This window comes from Anabrus simplex, chromosome 6 (assembly GCF_040414725.1).
Source record: "Anabrus simplex isolate iqAnaSimp1 chromosome 6, ASM4041472v1, whole genome shotgun sequence".
NCBI lineage: Eukaryota > Metazoa > Arthropoda > Insecta > Orthoptera > Tettigoniidae > Anabrus > Anabrus simplex.
The window spans coordinates 137,190,460-137,209,395 of NC_090270.1; the positions used below are offsets into that span (position 1 = coordinate 137,190,460).

The 18,936-nt window shown below is 41.0% G+C and overlaps 1 protein-coding gene across 5 annotated transcripts in view; it reads right to left on the reverse strand.

The window, feature by feature from the left end:
- Nucleotides 1–18,936, reverse strand: part of LOC136876198 (galactosylgalactosylxylosylprotein 3-beta-glucuronosyltransferase P) — a 160,220-nt gene that overhangs the window by 90,726 nt on the left and 50,558 nt on the right. The window contains exon 1 of one of the 5 annotated variants that reach the window (XM_067149942.2): nt 10,331–10,416. The exons of the other annotated variants lie outside the window; for them this stretch is intronic. The gene's annotated coding sequence lies outside the window, so the exon portion shown is untranslated. Of the gene's footprint in view, nt 1–10,330; nt 10,417–18,936 lie in introns of those variants that run through there. 5 annotated transcript variants of the gene reach the window in all.

The window sequence follows — 18,936 nt, forward strand, 5'->3', positions numbered from 1 at the left end:
GAGTGAGGCGGTATGGCCCGGAGTGCTTTGGCTGGATTGGCCAAAGAAAACCGGGGAATCGTGTAATGAGGTGTCCACGCACTTAAGTCATGTATGAGACGGGCTGATCCGTCCGGCTTCGACACTAAGAACAGAGGATGGGCATCCGTTATCTCCGCTTCCACAAGTATGTTATGGCGCACTAGGTCGGCTATCACTTGGTCCATTAGCGGGGATGGACGTGTAGGCACAAACCGATGAGGGGCCGACGCGGGCTTAGGCAGGCTGACACCGTCCTGTAGAATCTGCTCAGCAAAACGGCCCATAGGAGTATCCTGGTAAGGCATCTGCGCTGCTGTGGGAACTGCGGCAGACCGGTAGGTGGTAGGACGTTGTCTGGAAGGCTGGAAGTCCGGTAGAGGTAGCAGCTGCGGGAAGGCCGGATCTGGAGGCAGCAGGGGCTGCCGAGGTGGCCGGTAGAAGCTGCCACCATTTTCCCAGTCATTGTAGTCATCATCATCGGCGTAGTCCTGGCCATCGGCCTCGGGCTGAGGAGTGGAATCGTCAAGCCCTTCTCCGTCCTGCGGGGACGGACGGCGATCGTCATCCAAGTCATCAAAAACGTCCCATGGACTGGAGTCTCTGGTTAGATACCAGTCCTCGCGTATGATAGGAGCAGTAGGAGTATGTTGCTGCCTATTGTCCGGATAGTCTGGCTGTGTCGGGTCAAATGTGGCCCAATATGTTGAAAGCGTTGCACCCAGACTGGGTTGAGGGTGGCTGACGACCGCCTGTTGCAAGGGGCGTGTAGGACCGTTCTTCCTTGCCAGCAACTCCTCCGATATAGTTGCCACCACCCTGCGACGTATCCGGTGTGTTGGTCGACACATTGTGATTCACGTTAATTATTGTCTGTACACCACCTTTATCACCACTCATTACTGCCACCCCATCGTATGTTTGTGCGATAAGTTTATCAGTTTTGTCATTCAGAACAATCTCTAACTGCTCTAAAATACACTGTGCAAGTCCTACTGTATTCTGAGTTTCAGGATTAAAGAATCCCCAGAATCTCTTGTACACAGCACCTTCTACTTCATACCCGAAAACAATAACCTGTTGATTGTTCAGAAACATCCGTTGTATCATCTGACATTACAGCTAAATATTTTGTTCATTTAATTTCACTTCGTATTTCTTCTTTACACACCCCAAGAATACATTCTAGAAGCTCATTCTGGATACTAGATGTTCTCCTAAAGACAGTGGACTTCAATAAATGGGCTTTGAGAAAATCATCTAACTTCCCAGCAAATTCTAATAATCTTCGGGAAATGCCAGGATTTGATGAATAATCACTCTTGTCATGGCCTCTTAGTGAAAGTTCACATTTACCACAGAATTTTATAAGTACAGTCAATTATTTGCTAGAGTATTTCTCGGTTTTGACGCACTTTCTCATTATATCTGTTTGTTTCTTGTCTGTAGGTCTTGCCTAGTTATGAAGCAATATTCATTGCTCCTAGCATAGCTAAGTCAACCTTGTTCTTGAGGTGTTTAGTTGATTGTTCATATTTCTCAGCCTTTTCACCTAAATGCTTCAAATCCACCACTCCAGTTTTTGTCCAAGTTACATCACCTCCAAACAACAAACACAGAGATCAAAACAGAGCATGTCTCTCTTCGCAACCAGTTAACCACTTCCACGTATTACACAATGAAAAATTAAATTTTCTCATCTAAGTTTGTTGTCTACTTGATGGTGGTTGACACATAAACAAATCGGGTGTAGGACGATGGCATTCTTCATCTCATTCTTCTCAGCAAGCGTTAATTGTGAAAATGAAATGCCTTGTAAATACCTGACACTATTCTTTGCCACACCTATTCATAATATTTTAACTACAATTAACAGTCTCCTTGAGGCAATGAAACTGGTAAATGCACACTATACAGTTTAAAATAATTGACACTTTAAAAATAGTGATTGTTGGAAGGCACAACAAACACACCACACTATTTGCTCTTCAAAAATACGGCAACCGCTTGGCTGGGGGCTGATCAGGCTGCAGTCCGGCTGCCACGCTGACGCGCCCGACACCCTTTCCACTTCCTCCTTGCGCAGAGTGAAATGCACAGCATGCAGGTAGGGCACAGCCCAAACAGTGGGAATCCAGTCTTGCGGCTTGCTAGGACAGTGTGTCACATACTCTTTGAAGTGCTACTGCACTCAGTCTTTCTAGCCCTGGCAGATTTAGAATGACTTATACCAGTTTAAATACTTCAAAGGAAGTAAACATTTTGGATATGCAATTATATTTTTGTTCGCCTTTGCCGAACACTGGGAGGGGCTGCAGCCCTGCAGCCCTTATGGAGAAACTGTGCCTGCCTCCAACATATTAATGTATGCCATTCCTTATCAGCTCTAACAACATTCATGTAGTCCACACGTGCAACAATAATGCTGAAATCAAAGGTTTGCACAAACTAGACCCATTCAGAAAACAGTTCAATTAAATCCCATAAGTGCCCAGCAGTTGAGATGACTTACACATGAGGGAATATGAAACGTGATCTTTTCTTCATAAAGGCAAAGGAGTTAACATAAGGAATATTTGGCAACCACCAGTTGGGTGACAAATTTTGAAGAATTATCTAACAGTAAATGGAGGGATTCATTCAACACCATTGCTTTCATACATCCAGTTTAGGCATTACCAGGTAAGTTCCAAGAAGGAAACCACTGTTACCATCGCCACAGTGAGCTAGAAACCTTTGCATGAAGATATCTTTGGTGTCTGCAAACATAGTGAAGTCTTGAGAAATGCCTGGCTGATGCCTTGAGGTAATGTTAAAATAAATAATACAAGTACATGGAATTATACTCAATGGATCCTCTAAGGGGACAGATACTCATGGAGGTTTTCTTTACCTGTTCCCCTATCAGGCGCATCCCAGGTGGCGGATAGGGGAGCTCGCCAGACTTTCCTGGAGGGTCTGAGGGAAATAAAATACCTCTCATGGACCAAAAACATGTATTGCCAGAAAAAATCTTGAGACATTGTGATTGTTACTAGCCCTAACCAAAGCTTGGAAGTGGAAGCCTCGCCCACACATGCTAGAGAGGCATCCATGGTTCCTTCACATGGGTGATAAAATGGTTCAGGTGAAGTGGTGCTGGTGATTGAGGTAAAGTCTCACTGCAGGGTGCTGGAACCAACACATCACTTTGCTCTATGTAGCCTGGACAAGCCGCGGGTTGGGAACAGAGCAAACCCACCTGGGGGAAACTCATGGCTGTGAACTTGGGAATGCCAAGTGGAAACTATATGAGGGGAACAAACCTCGCTAGGTTCGGGCCAAGGGTCGACTGCTGGATGGAGGATTGAGGGGTGTGGTTTCTGCTACAGAGAGCCTGAGTTGCGGGAGGACAATGTCTGGCTGTATGCCTCATCACAGATGGTGAGAACACTAGGCTGATTTTTGTAACTGCAAATTTGACAGAATGGCTGAACCGATTGACATTGTAAAGCACATTCTGACGAAAGCTCTTGACCTGTAGATTTGCAGTGTGTCATTGAAAGTATAAAAATTTCTTGCCTATATTTTTAAATTATTAAAGAAAAATGTATCATTCTGATTGGTGAATGCACTCACTAGTACCTCAAGGCTGCCTGAACCATGAGAGTGCTGAGCAGGTGGCACGATATGGGAGGGGAAGGGGATAGGCACGCATGCACAGTCAGATGTCTTCCTGGTCAGCTGTACTTTGTGGACAGGAATAGCTGCTGTTTTTCTACCCAGCAAGTTAACAGTGCACATTGCATTCAAAATTACTCTAAATTTAAATGAGAGTTTGGTGTCTGGTTTAAAATTAAATTCCAATGCAGCTGACGATATTTGATTAGCATGGCTCAATATGGGATAAAGTCCCAATGGCAAATAGTCACTTATTAATGTGTGTGTGAATCGTCTTCTAAAATATGTCATAGCTAATGACATTCCATTTCTTCAGGTGGGAAAATTATTGTTCTTAGGGGTGTCGTATGTACACCATCCTATACATAACTTAACTCTTGTAAAACCTTCAATTACTATTGTTAATATATTCTAATTCTTTTGTTAAATACTAAGTACGACTATATTCTGTATGTATTGTGATTTGCATAACCTCAAATACGTATTGTGAATACATCTAACTTCAAAATCTGTGTAGTCGAAAACTGTGGAAAACTTAGTAATATTCATACATTGGGTATAATCTACGATCATTGCGATACATATGGAGGTTTCTGGAAACTTACAGTAATGATTTATTATCCAGATACATGTAGAAACATTAGGAATTTTGTAGATTGTGTCACTGTGGTTTGTGTATATGTTATAGAATATTCGAATTTGATCTACTCCAACCAAGAGGCCGGTCGATCGATTGTTTCTTTTATGTTTGGATGTATCCTATTACATTCTGCCAAAGATCCATGTGACCTCTAACATCTACTGGAGTCTATAGGATACCATGTAGAATGGTGCTGTTTATATTGGCACGACTGGCAGAAGTGTCAGGACTCGCCTGACAGAGCACAAAAGGAACTGTCACTTGGGGCAATATGACAAGTCAACATTAGCGGAGCATGCACTACTTAACAGAAATCATGAGATCCGTTACGAGGATACTGATATACTGGCCACAACATCCCACTTCCACACCCGCCTCTACAGGGACGCTATTGAAATACACAAACATCCGGATAACTTTAATAGAAAGGTAGAAGGACTGAAGCTCAGCAAGGCATGGTACACCCCCTTATATAATTTACGGCCAAAGCCAACTAAGATCAGGGATATCACAGTCAACCAACCAGATGACCGACTGCTCGGCGCAACCCAATCGGAAGTTGTGCACTCCGAGATCCAGTCAAATAACAGACTGCTCGGCATGACCCAACTGGAGGTTGTGCACTCAGATATTCAATCAGACGACAGACTGCGCGCGCGAACCAATCGGAGCCTGCACGTTTAGATATAAATACAGTTGCCTCCCCAGCATCCATTGCAGTCGCCAGCAGGATACAGGAGAGAGTACTTAGATGATGGCACAGAGGATGACTACCGCAGCAGTACTCAAAACACATGGCAGAAATGAGAAGAGTGGACCACGGCAGAATAGCCCGGAAGATTTTGATTATAATTGGTTTTCTGCAAGGAAGTGAGCATATCTCATGTGATGTTTATTTACACCAAAATAAAATTGTATTGAGAACGATAAACTGGTGACCGTGGCAGGACTGTTGGATTCTATCTATATTTTACTTGAAAATGAGGAACGAACAGAGGACTGTGGCGATGTTTGAACAATTAATTTCCTTGATTCAGGCCCAGTCCAAAAAACTTGACGGAATAATTAAGGCACAGTTGGCCCAGTCAGTGGACAATGAAATGCGCTCTCTCAAAACCAAGGTGATCACTGACGTCATGCAGGATGACAACAAACCGGACGGGAAGCGGTCCGATGTGATGTTTGCGGTTATGGAGTCCGTAGTTCAAGGCCCAGCGGAGGAAGCGAGTGCCCTACGTGAAAGTATGATGGCTGTGAAGATACGAGTTAAGCCTACAAGCAGTGATGGCGGCTCTTGCATCGTGAAGGTGGCAACTCCACATGATGACGGGATCACTTCCTGGAGGACATGCCGGGCCCAGTTTGTGACAGGACTGATGTCAGAAAAGGGAGCTGAATACCCGATCGCCAGACTAAGTGGCAGGAGGTGGAAGTATGACGCAGCCCCCAGCTGTGTTCGACCTGCAAGGACGTTACGGGAGAATTCAACGGGCACAACTTTCTCCACCAACCGAGAGCCAACTGCCGAGTCCAGCTGCAGGAGAGGACTCAGCGCACTGATAGAACGGCACTGGTATTCGACGCCGATACCAAACGACCAGGCGACGCGACAGTGGACGGACCGTGATGACACCAAGCGCAAGACGGCCGACAACTGTATTAAGCTCTGTGGCGCCGAGATCTGCTCAGGGAGGATGTTTGGTGTGAAACAGAACTACAAGGAGTCTCAGATGATGTCCCAGGAGATGGAGGCAGCGATGGCAGTGACACGGCCAGTGTGACTCCCTCTAGGAGAAGGAAAACCAATGGGGTCCGAACCGACAACCAACAAATGAGGGTGCCACCTGACCAGGACACTAATCCCGGCACGAAGCCATGTGTCGATAAGAACATAGAGTTCAGCAACCCGGAAAATGAGGAGACTCAACAGACCCAAGTCAGAGACGTGGGGGACCTGTCCCATGCATCCCATCCATGGACTATAAAGACGCGTGGGCCCTGAGAGAACGCAAAGGTGCAAACAAAGGGAAAGCCAGTGGAGCTTCGAATGCCATGCGAAGACTTGTGGATCATCACCACCGGGAACAAAGACACTGTCGACCGGACCCAGTGGATTCCCATGGGAAGGTGGTGAGCCCTGATCAAACTGCCTGGCTACCCCCTGTGGACTGCGACAGGGGCAAAAAGAGGACTGTGTGACTGAGGGTGTCTGTGTGTAGTTAAAAACTGAGAACAAAGAGAGACGAGGACTTAGATATAAGGACACCTAGATATAATTAAGACCTAGAGTAAAGAATGTACAGGACAGATATTGAAGGTTTTAGTGGGGATAATTAGTATGTACGCCATCCTACATATAACCTACCTCTTGTAAAACCTTCAATTATTATTGTTAATATATTCTAATTATCTTTTATTAAATGCTTAGCATGACTATATTCTGTAAATATATATTGCACATGTGTATAACCTCAAATATGTATTGTGAATACATCTAACTTCAAAATCTGTGTAGTAGAAAACTGTGGAAAACCCTGTAATATTTGTATATTGGGTATAATCCACTATCATTCTGATACACATGGAGGTTTCTGGAAACTTACAGTAATAATTTATTATCCAAATAATGTAAAAACATGGAGCGGTGTTAAGGGAACAGGGAACTGGAAATCAAGTAGGGATGTCATAAAACTGTTAGTGCTGAACTGTAGAAGTATTGTAAAGAAAGGAATAGAATTAAGTAATTTAATAGATATATACTTACCAGATATTGTAATAGGAGTTGAATCATGGCTGAGAAATGATGCAGAAATTTTCTCACGGAACTGGAGAGTGTATTGTAGAGATAGGATAGGAATGGTAGGAGGGGGAGTATTCATTCTGGTGAAAGAAGAATTTGTAAGCTACGAAAAAGTTAAAGTGACAAGCACGAAATTCTAGGGGTAAGGCTCATTTCTAAGGATAATAGGCAACTTGATGTCTTTGGAGTGTACGGACCAGGAAAGTGTAGTGCAGATGCTGATTCATAATTATTTGATAAGATAATCAGCTATGTGGGAAACGATAAGGAAAGAAAAGTGATTGTAGCAGGTGATCTCAATTTACCAAATGTCAATTGGGAAGGTAATGCGAACGACAGGAAGCATGACCAACAAATGGCGAATAAGTTAATATGGGAAGGGCACCTGATTCAGAAAGTGATGGAACCAACTAGACGGAAGAATTTTCTGGATGTGGTGCTGGTAAAACCAGATGAGCTCGATAGAGAGCTCTATAGAGAAACTGAAATAATAGATGGTATAGGTGATCACGAAGCTGTTTTTTTTTGTTAATTGAAAATAAATGTGAAAGAAAGGAGGAGATGAAAATTAGGACTGTTAGGCAGTACCATATGGCTGATAAAACAGGTATGAGGGAGTTTTTAATAAGTAACTATGATCGGTGGAAAACGGTAAATAATAATGTAAACAGACTCTGGGATGGGTTTAAAGCAATTGTTGAGGAATATGAAAATAGGTTTGTACCTGGTGGTAAGAAATGGTAAAGATCCACTATATTATAACAGGGAAGTAAAGAGACTAAGAAGGAGGTGCAGATTGGAAAGAAATAAAGTTAGAAATGGCTGTGGAAGTAAGGAGAAATTGAAGTAACTTACTAGGAAATTGAATCTAGCAAAGAAGGCAGCTAAGGATAACATGATGGCAAGCATAATTGGTGGCCACACTAATTTTAGTGAAAAATGGAAGAGTATGTATAGGTACTTTAAGGCAGAAACAGGTTCCAAGAAGGACATTCCAGGAATAATTAATGAACACGGGGAGTGTGGATGCGAGGATCTTGAAAAGGCAGAAGTATTCAGTAAGCAGTACCGTATGTAAAGATTGTTGGTTACAAGGATAATGTCCAGATAGAGGAGGTGACTAATACTAAAGAAGTATTAAAATTTACCTATGACAGGAATGACATTTACAGTAAGATACAAAAGTTGAAAACTAAAAAAGCAGCTGGAATTGATAAGGTTTTGGGGGATATACTAAATACAATGGGTTGGGATATAGTACCATATCTGAAGTACCGGTACTTGTTTGATTATTGATTGCACGAAGGAACTTTACCAAATGAATGGAGAGTTGCTATAGTAGCCCCTGTATATAAAGTTAAGGATGATAGACATAAAACTGAAAATTACAGGCCAGTCAGTTTGACAAGCATTGTATGTAAGCTTTGGGAAAGCATTCTTTCTGATTATATAAGACATGTTCGCAAAATTAATAACTGGTTTGATAGAAGGCAGTTTGGGTTTAGGAAGCCCAACTTGTAGGATTCCAGCAAGATATAGCAGATATCCTTGCATTCAGGAGGTCAATTGGACTGTATTGGGATTGACTTATCTAAGGCATTTGATAAAGTAGATCATGGGAGACTACTGGCAAAAATGAGTACAATAAGACTTGACAAAAGAGTGACTGAATGGGTGGCTCTGTTTCTAGAAAATAGAACTCAGAGAATTAGAGTACCGGTGGGTGAAGCTTTATCTGTCCCTGTACAAATTAAGAGGGGAATTCCTCAAGGCAGAATTATTGGACCTTTATGTTTCCTTATATATATCAATGATACATGTAAAGAAGTGGAATCAGAAATAAGGCTTTTTGCAGATGATGTTATTCTGTACAGAGTAATAAATAAGTTACAAGATTGTGAGCAACTGCAAAATGACCTTGATAATGTTGTGAGATGGAGAGTAGGCAATGGTATGATGATAAACGGGGAAAAATGTCAGGTTGTGAGTTTCACAAATAGGGAAAGTCCTCTCAGTTTTAATTACTGCATTGATGGGGTGAAAGTTCCCTTTGGGGATCATTGTAAATACATAGGTATTAATAAAAGGGAAGATCTTCATTGGGGCAATCACATAAATATGATTGTAAATAAAGGGTACAGATTTCTGCACATGGTTATGAGAGTATTTAGGGGTTGTAGTAAGGATGTAAAGGAAAGAGCATATTTGTCTGTGGTGAGACCCCAACTAGAGAACGGTTCCAGTGTATGGGACCCTTACCAGGATTACTTGATTCAGGAACTGGAAAAAATCCAAAGAAAGCAGCTTGATTTGTTCTGGGCAATTTCCGACAAAAGAGTAGCATTACAAAAATGTTGCAAAGTTCGGGCTGGGAAGACTTGGGAGAAAGGAGACGAGCTGCTCGAATAAGTGGTATGTTACATGTAATAAATATCATTCTTGGTCCGTATTGATGATATTTGATTGGAATAATAACAGTAAGTTATTTATTAAATAGACCACCTAATCAATACAAAGTCTAGTCTTGGATGATTTACATAGATTTGTTAACTAATAGTGGTACATGTTTCGCCTTGTATGAAGGCATCATCAGCCATTGTCTTGACCTTAGATTGAAAATAAGCGTCTAATTAACATGTAATAATGAAATGAACTTTGAACATCTTGAAGAGATTTGAAGTAAAATAACATTAAAAATAACAATGATGGTTTAAAAATATACAATGTGATGAGTTACAATGGTGGAACTATTAACAAAATTAACATGGAGGCTGCTATAATAAGTACAATGAATAAAACAACAGACTGTTATACAACAAGTAGTAAGATTGCTATGAAAATAAAGTTGACTGTCTGGCGGTTACAATTAGACGATGGCGAAAAATCGTATATATTCAAAATAAAGAAGAGAGAATAAAAGTTTAAGGTTGGTCGAGAGATCCAAAGTTAATTATAATCTTGAAGATAAAAGACGAACGTCAGAGGCATATGGTGAAGTTGTAGAATGGAAGTTGAAGAATAGTTTTAAATTGGATTTCTATGGACAATCTCAAATTTAAAGCATTGCTCAAAAGTTGCAAAAATGTGAGTTTGCTGAAATTGTAGTCGAAAAGGCATATAATAGTGGAATCTGTAAAAGGAAACAAGAAACGTAGAGTTAATTGTGTGAAAAGATGTTTTAAAAATATTGAAGTAGAATCGTGTACACTTACCATTTGATGATGACGAAGATAACTTGTAACGTTATGAGTTAGAAGTATTTGCAACAGTAGACTTTTTACTACGTGTGTTATAGCTGAAGATTTGTGTTGGAGGGGGATCTGTTTGCGGTGACGTAACTATTGGCTTGTTTGTAGTACTTGGAGGGGGGCTGCTATTAGTGGGAGGGAAGGAGGAGAGTGTATTACTGCGCGTGTTGTATCGGTGTAAGGCCATTGGAGGGAGCGTTGCTACAGTGGGTGTGGCTATGGGTTTATTGCTTGCATTTGAATTAGAGGTACTAAAGGGGAGGAGAATGGAGGGGAGGGGAGTGTACTAGCTGTAGAGGTGGTGGGAACGCTAATTGATGTGAGGTTGATGATTTTTAAGAATCTGTTGGTGAGGGGAGTTGATTCTCGTAATAGAATAAAAATCTGTTCATAAAAGGGGCCTTTTTTTAATCAATAGTGTCATTTAGGTTCTTATCTTTATTAAAATGCTGGTCGAGGAAAATGAATAAATTTTCATGTTCTGTCATAAGTTTACTTCTATCGACTCTTTTGAGGATATGGAGGTCTTGTTCTATAGTGGTGAATTTATGCCCTGTGTCCCTCATGTGGTTGGCCATTGCGGAGAATTTAATGTGTCTTTGAGCATTGTAATGCTCGGCGTATCTGGTGGAGAAGCTGCGGCCAGTTTGGCCAACATAAGAAAAATTACATGTAGAGCATTTCAATCTGTATATTCCTGATGCAGAGTAACTATTGTCTGTGATGTTAATAGAGTTGTGATTAAAGAATAAATTACGATTAGTGCTTTTTGTTGTGTAGGCTATTTTTACTTCGTGCTTCATTAATTAAATGGTTATCGGATAAATACTATGGTTAGTGAACGTGAATTTACCATATTTTGGTTTGACGGGTTTCAATGGAGTTAAATTTGTAGCTAGTTTCAGTTTGGTTTTATTAATTATTTTATCAATCATATCCGTGTTAAATCCATTACTTCCATTTCCTTAATTAATAGTATTTCTTTCTTTAAATGAATAGAGGACATAAGGTTCTTTAATGCTCTATAGATTAAACTGTTACAAGTGGCTTCTTTTATGTGAGTTGGGATGTAAAGAATCATTTTTTATGGTTGTTGGAGAAAAGGTGGGATTTCTGTATATTTGGAAGTCGAATTTGTTCGATACTCGTGTGACTTTGATGTCTAAGAAGTTCAAAGATATTGAAGGTTAAGTAGTTGTTGATTGCTTGTCCAAATCACAAGTTTTCCGATGGCACAACTCTTTCATGGAGGGCCGAGAAGAGATCACCGACGAACCTCGCAATGGACGGGCGTCAACCTCACGAGTTGACGAAAATGTGATGCGTGTGCGCGATTGTTTGAACTGTGACAGACAGCTGAGCCTTCAAATGATAGCGCAAACTCTAAACATGGCAAAAACAACCGTTTTACGTATTGTGACCGAAGATTTGAACATGAGAAAGGTGTGTGCCAAACTGGTCCCAAAAGTGTTGACCGACGAACAAAAGGACATGCGAGTGCTTCGGTGCCGAGAAATGTTGGAAATGTGTGAAAATCATCCTAATTTTTTAACTCAGTTATCACTGGTGATGTGACATGGATTTTTGAGTACGACCCTGAAACAAAAAGGCAGAGTTCAGAGTGGCACACCCCATCGTCGCCCCGTCCCAAGAAGGCACGCATGAGCAAGTCCAGGATCAAAACCATGCTCATTGTCTTCTTTGACGTCAGAGGCATTGTCCACCACAAATTTGTACCTACCGGGACTACAGTGAACTCAGCTTTCTACTTGGAAGTGCTCAAAAGACTGAAAAGGAGCGTCTCGTGCTGCCGAAGCAACATCAAGGACACGTGGAAACTTCATCACGATAACGCGCCGAGTCACAGCGCCTTCATTGTCAACGACTTCCTGGCCAGGTCCAACACCCCAGTTGTTCCCCAGCCTCCCTACACAACTGACCTGGCTCCCGCTGACTTTTTTTGTTTCCTCGGTTAAAAGGAGTCATGAAAGGAAAACATTAGGACACGATTGAAAGAATCCAAGCGCATGTTACATCGGCTCTAAAGGACATTCCGGAAAAGGTCTTCCAGGCATGGAAACACCACCTCCAGAAGTGTATCGACACAAGAGGGTGCTATTTTGAAGATTATTTATTATTTGTAGAAATATGTTCAGATAATGATTTTTTTATGAATTTGGTCGCATTATTTATGGAACGCACCTTGTAAAGTGGTTTTATGCAAGGAAGTGAAAATATCTTGTGTGATATTTATTTACACCAAAATAAAATTGCATTGAGAACGATAGGAGAGATTTCATGAAGGTTTTTGGCTGTTTTGCCACATGCTTATTACCAAACATTTCTTTCTTTCTTTCTTTCTTTCTTTCTTTCTTTCTTTCTTTCTTTCTTTCTCTTCTCTTTGACCCTTCTTCAAAACACACCACTTACATAAACATATGTGGACAAGACCACAAAAAAATTGAATTCGCTGATTTTTAGCAAGAAATCGGTAACAGCAGCTACTTCTCTGTACATGGTGATGGATCAAATGTTACTAAACTATCAGCCAGAATTTTCGCACATGATGATATCATGATTGAAATTTAAAGCAAAATGTTCACTTCTGCAAAAGATGTCATAATTTCCTTGAAAGTTGCCATTCTTTGAAAGTGGGCTTATACCCGGTAGTTCAAAACCATACACTAGCATCAACAGATTAATAATACCGAACTCGATAGCTGCAGTCACTTAAGTGCGGCCAGTATCCAGTATTCGGGAGATAGTGGGTTCGAACCCCACTGTCGGCAGCCCTGAAGATGGTTTTCCGTGGTTTCCCATTTCAACACCAGGCAAATGCTGGGGCTGTACCTTAATTAAGGCCACGGCCGCTTCTTTCCCAGTCCTAGCCCTTTCCTGTCCCATCGTCGCCATAAGACCTATCTGTGTCGGTGCGACGTAAAGCCAATAGCAAAAAAAACCAGATTAATACTGAAGATGAAAGCTAGCTACTTTAATTTCCTACATAATTCTTGAATTCCTTTTAATTAATGGTTTGCCTCCACATATTCTAAAATTGGAGCTGTAGTTACTCTCCTCAGGAATCAGAACGTTTCGGAGCGGCTCCCAAATGGAACCAGATTAGGGTCTAATTCTAAGAAGTATGTACAAAAATGGTTTAGATTAGGAAATAATAAATGGAAATGAAGCTGGATAGAGAGCTATAATCACTCAAATTGACTTAACAACATCCAATAAAACACTTCCATTTTCTTTCAAGAGGCATTAATTTCCAATTCGCTTGGCATTTTGTATCGCGATCCATAAACTTCAAGGGATGTGATGGTCTCTACTTCCTCAGCCAGTTTTCATCCATGGCCAGTTAAATGTTGCTATGTTAAGAGAGCGATATTTTAAAGTTGCAATAGTACTAAAAGGTAATTGCACAAGATATGCACCGAGCAAGTGGCTGTGTGGTTTGGGTCACGTAGCTATCACCTTGCTTTCGGGAGGTAATGGATTCAAACCCCATTGTCAGCAACCCTACAGATGTTTTCCCATGGTTACCCAATTTCACACGAGGCAAATGCTGGGGCTGTACCCTAATTAAGGCCACGGTCGCTTTCTTCCCACTTATAGACATTTCCTATTTCATCATCGCTGTAAGACCTACCTCTGTTGGCGCGACGTAAAGAAAACTGTAAAAAAATAAAATATGTGGAATGTCATATATAAGGAAATCCCTCAACAAATATTTACTCCATGTCTTGACGGGCTTAACCTAGTAACAGCCGCAGGGGCTCTGAACTTTGGAGCACGAGTTGGCGACCACGGGGCCCTCAACTGAGTCCAGGCATTGCTTCCACTTACTTGTGTCAGGCTTCTCACTTTCATCTATCCTATCCGACCTCTCTTGGTCAACTCTTGTTCTTTTCCGACCCCGACGCTATTAGGTTTGCGAGGGCTAGGGAGTCTTTCATTTCACGCCCTTCGTGGCCCTTGTCTTCCTTTGGCCGATATCTTCATTTTTCGAAGTGTCGGATCCCTTCCATTTTTTCCCTCTGATTAGTGTTGTATAGAGGATGGTTGCCTAGTTGTACTTTCTCTTAAAACAATAATCACCACCACTAACCTAGTAACATTTTAATTGTGTGAAATGAATTTGGAATTTGTTGTACAGTATATGATTCTTGTACTGATCTTTCAGAAACTCCTCGTCATGCAAACAAAAAGTTGAAAAAGCTACAACCTAGGCTAATCTATAGAAGGCATGAAATGTTACATCTGAAACGGTAGGATCACCTTTCTGTAAATAAGAATTTTTTTCAAGATATTCTTCTTCTTCTCCTTTTCTTCATGGGGCTTCTAAATATTACTGGTAGTTCCGAATTAGCGTCGACCTCTAAGATCTTTTGCTACCATGTTTTTCCTTCATTCCCACCTAGATATACCTGCTCCCTTCACAAAGCTGCACGTTGTACTTATTGGGTGTTCTTGGATTTTTTCTCTCTCTTCACCTGGTAGTCCTAGAGTGGAGAGTGTGATTCTACCCAGCGCCTCACATTCGAAAAGTATGTGTTCAGCTGATTCCTCTGCTTCATTGGATTTCCTTCATATGTTGTCTCTTATTACTACAATTCTATGTAGGTGTTTTTTCAGATGGCAGTGTCCTGTCAACAGTCCTACTACCCATTTTATATTTTCTCTGCTGAGTTTCAACAGTTCTTTAGTATGCTTCTTGTTTGGTCCTGATATCAGCTCCTTTGCAAGCCTGCAACCTGGAGTATTTTTCCAGTTTTTCATTTGTTTCTTTTGTAACCATTTTCCTATGTAGTGTCGGGCTTGTCCATAGGAAATCCTGCATACAGGTTCTGGGCCTACAAAATGTGTTTCTGCCCCTTTCGTGGCCAGTTTATCTGCCTTTTCATTTCCTTCTACACCTGCATGCCTTGGAACCCATATTATTTTGACAATGTTGTACTTGGAGAGCTTCAGGAAAAGTGAGCGGCAATACCACTCAATTCTGGATATTATCCGGACTGCCTCTGGTGCCTTAATGGCGGCTTGGCTGTCCGTAAAAATGAAAATGTTCTTATTCCTATAGTTCATTTTCAGATTTTCTTCAAGACATGTTGTGATAGCTATCATTTCAGCTTAAAAGACTGTAGTGTGTCTGCCCAGGCTCATCTGGATTGAACTCTCAGGTCTTCCCCTGTTGATCCCTCCTCCTGTGCCATCAGTCCACCACACTATATCTTCTTTTTCAGTATACCATTTGTTGATATCCCGGTCTTCTTTTTTTAATAGCTTCGTCTCAAACGGTTTTTCAAAGTTGTACTTTAGTATCATATAATCAGAAGGCATGTATAGAACTTCCTCTGTTAATAGTCTGTTAATTTTACAGTGTCCTAGATTGGGTCTTTGTGCATTCCAGCACTCTGATTGTGCTAATCTATATGAACTCATTCTAGCCTGTCCTTTTATGAAATTGCATAGTAAAGGGAGGTCTAGTAGAGTATTCAAGGCTTCTGTTAGTGTAGTTCTCATAGCCCCAGTTATGGCTATGCATGCCATTCTCTGTAGGCTATCCAATCTACTGCCGACTTTTCCTTGACTTACTTTCTGCTACCAGATGACTGCAGCATAGGCCATCAATGGTCTAATTATCATTGTGTATATCCACATTACCACTGATGGTCTTAGGCCCCATGTCTTCTCAACGGCTCTTTTACATGCATACAGCAAGTTCTTGGCCCAGGTTATGTTCCTTTCTATATGTGGATTCCAGATTAGATTTTTATCTAACACTACACCTAGGTGCAGTGCCTGTTCTTCCATATATATATATATATCTTGCCCAAAGAGCTTCAGTGATCTCTTTCCCTCTAATTTCCTCCTTCTTGTAAAAAGGACCAGAGTGATCTTGTTCGGGTTGACTGACAGTTGTTCTTCCCGACACCAGGTCTCCACAAGTTTGAGTGATCTTTGCATGAGGTCCTGGATAACACTCATCACCTTACCTCGTACCACAATCACTAGGTCATTTGCATATACTTGTGTATAGGAACCCTGTTTGTTGAGCATAGCTATGATTTTGTTCACCAAGAGGTTCCACAGCAGAGGCAAAAGAACTCCTCCCTGAGCACAGCCCCGGGTGGCTCTAACCGTCAGCGTTTCTTCAAACAGGGTTGCTTTTATCTTCCTCCCGTCTAACATGGATTTAATCCATTTGACAACGGTTTTACTCACCTTGCTCTTTTCCGATGCTTTGATCATAGAGTCATAGGTTGTACTGCTGAATGCTCATTCTGTACCTAGAAATGCCGCCAGAGCAATTTCTTTGTATTCTAGGATTTCCTCTAGTTTACAAACCAACTCGTGGAGTGCTACTTCAGTGGATCTGCCAGGTCTATATGCAAACTGATTTTCGTGTATATATTTATCCAGAATTTTCTCCGTTGCTTTCAGCATGAAGGAGGTTAAACATTATGGCCTGTGTGCTTTGGCTTGAGCATAGTTTGCCCTTCCAGGCTTAGGTATGAATACTGCTTTAGTTTTGGGCCATGATTTCAGCATGTACCATATGCAAGTTATATTAATTTCATCTTATCTGGCCCCGCGATGTAGGGGGAACGCATCCGCCTGCCGCCCCGCGGCCCCGAGTTCGATTCCAAGCTGGGTCAGGGTTTTTAAATTGTACTGTAAATGATTAATATCCCTGGCCTGGGGACTGGGTGTTTGTGTCGCGCTTATTGCTCCTTTCCTCACATTCAACACTTTACACTTCCACCATTTCCAAATACACGCAGGTTCACAACATATGGTGCACAGTATGGGCAAAATATCTTCTTAGGTCGACGCCCCGAACAAATAGCATTAACAAAATCAAACAAATGCTAATTTACCGGTTTTTAGCAAGTGATAGTTTTGTGGTGCGGTCTTTGAATGCCACGCACAGTTATTCTAAAACATTCCAGCCACACCAGTCAGCCAGCAGACACATAATCGCTGTGCCTAGGTATATATATAAGAAGCCAAGGGAGGATCAGAATGCCACAAGTTGGCGAACCCATAGACCCAAGTCCGCAATGGTCAATGTGGGCAGCATGGGAAATAGGGACCTTATTTAGGATGTACACTTTCTTATCAGAGACTATTCTATTTATACTAATAAGTTGACTACTTAGTGAACTCATACTCTCCTCACTCAAGTCAGGATGTGTTACTACAGATTCATAATTATTTGCTATTCCCTGTACATAGAGGAGTAAGTAATGTCCAGACAGGCTTTTAATTCCTTTTGGCAAAACTTAAAGTTGTACATAGTATATTGTACCGGGAAATGATTAGGGATCTGGGCATGAGAATCTTTACGTAGGGGTGGACGGCTCTTAGGGAGCAGGTACAGAGAGGCGTACGCAGATCTAAATAATAGTTGGGCTTAAAGCTCAATTTATTCGTTATCATGTATTTATGGGCAATGTTTCCTACTGTAATATTTCTGCTCCTTTTCACGAAATATTTGTTTCGTTGGCAAATTATTTAAACATTAAAGCAAATTATTTTACAAAATTTTCGTAATGCAATGCTTGCCTGATTTAAAAAAACCTGATATCCACAAAAGATTGCCTTTATCTTGAGGTTTTGAAAATAATTTGTTTTTACGTAAGTCACCATAAACTAACTGAAATGATTGTCTTTCACCAGAAGATCAAATTCCAAATTCCAAATAATGAATTGTTTCCCTACAGTCTTTTTAAATAATAAATTTCTCTTCTTTCCTAAAGTCTTTTTAAATAATAAATATCACTTGTTTCCTACAGTCTTTTTAAATAATAAATATCACTTGTTTCCTACAGCCTTTTTAAATAATAAATATCACTTGTTTCTTACAGTCTTTTTAAATAATAAATATCACTTTAAAATAAATACTCTTTCACTTTCAAAGTTTGTGAAGTTCTCCCTAAAAGTTTTTTATACGTATGAAAATTTTAACACTTCGAAAATAACGTAAACTAGAATTTAGTAAAAGTCTAGTTTCCAATGAGCGTTGTAATAATTGTTCGTAAAGCCGCTAAACGAAGTCACTGATTTTACTATTCCACTTGGCAAGAAGAAAGTTTGTTTTGTGGAATTTTATGCACCTGTTTTGAAAGTGGTTTAAAATACACTTCATAACACCTGTTTTTACTGGAACTCAGGACTGGAATGTTGACAGCTGCTGGTCAGCGAACAGCAAGTGGTCACCATAGCCAGCCGGTGTCGTGAAGTCATCACCATAGCACCACGCTCCATATCCCATGTTGATACTGCATTTCCATTCCCTTGTTGACACGTCCCAAGACGACTCGAGATTCAGCTTGTATAGCGGCAGGCAGATATGATAATTACGAGAAATAGGCACTTGTCAGGATTTCGCGCGTCACTGTGTAATGTAGCGAACACGAGAAAGTTCAACTGACTGTGATTGCTAGGTAGTGCCCCATTCAAAATAAGTCGTATTTGCACTTCATAAATGTATGCACGATATTTTTTTATGTGCACTCGTTCACTGTTCTTAACACTAGCAGCAAAATTACGAAAGCTCATTT